Source organism: Corvus brachyrhynchos, unplaced genomic scaffold (assembly GCF_000691975.1).
Source record: "Corvus brachyrhynchos isolate BGI_N302 unplaced genomic scaffold, ASM69197v1 scaffold79, whole genome shotgun sequence".
Lineage (NCBI taxonomy): Eukaryota > Metazoa > Chordata > Aves > Passeriformes > Corvidae > Corvus > Corvus brachyrhynchos.
Window position 1 is genome coordinate 533191 of NW_008240023.1, and position 368 is coordinate 533558.

General features: G+C 45.7%; 1 protein-coding gene across 11 annotated transcripts in view; it reads left to right on the plus strand.

Annotated features, from left to right (window-relative positions):
- HDAC4 (histone deacetylase 4) overlaps nucleotides 1-368 on the plus strand; it is a 148335-nt gene that overhangs the window by 81985 nt on the left and 65982 nt on the right. The gene's annotated exons all lie outside the window — the stretch shown is intronic.

Consider the following 368-nt stretch of genomic DNA (forward strand, 5'->3'; position numbering starts at 1 on the left):
TGGTGGGGAGCCATGGAGCAGCCTCAGAAAGCTGGAGGAACCTCCTTGAGGGCACGGGGAGCTTGTGAGGGGACTCATCAGGGGGATTGAGGGGAAGAGAGAAATGTATTTCTCTGCTTTATCTTCGTTTTCGTCTTGCTAAATGCCATTTTAGCGTTTTTCAAAAGGAAGCGTATCCTCTCTTCCCTTGATTTTACATTTTTTGAAGTATTTTTGGCAGCATTCCTAATGGAGGCAGAATATTAAGCCCATGAAATACACCAGATGCACGCTGCACTCCTTTTCTCTTTCTGCTGCTCTGAATTCCACTCCTTTTAAGACGTAGCCTGAGTTCTCAGCTCTCCCCTTTTTGAAGCATTTCCATTCAG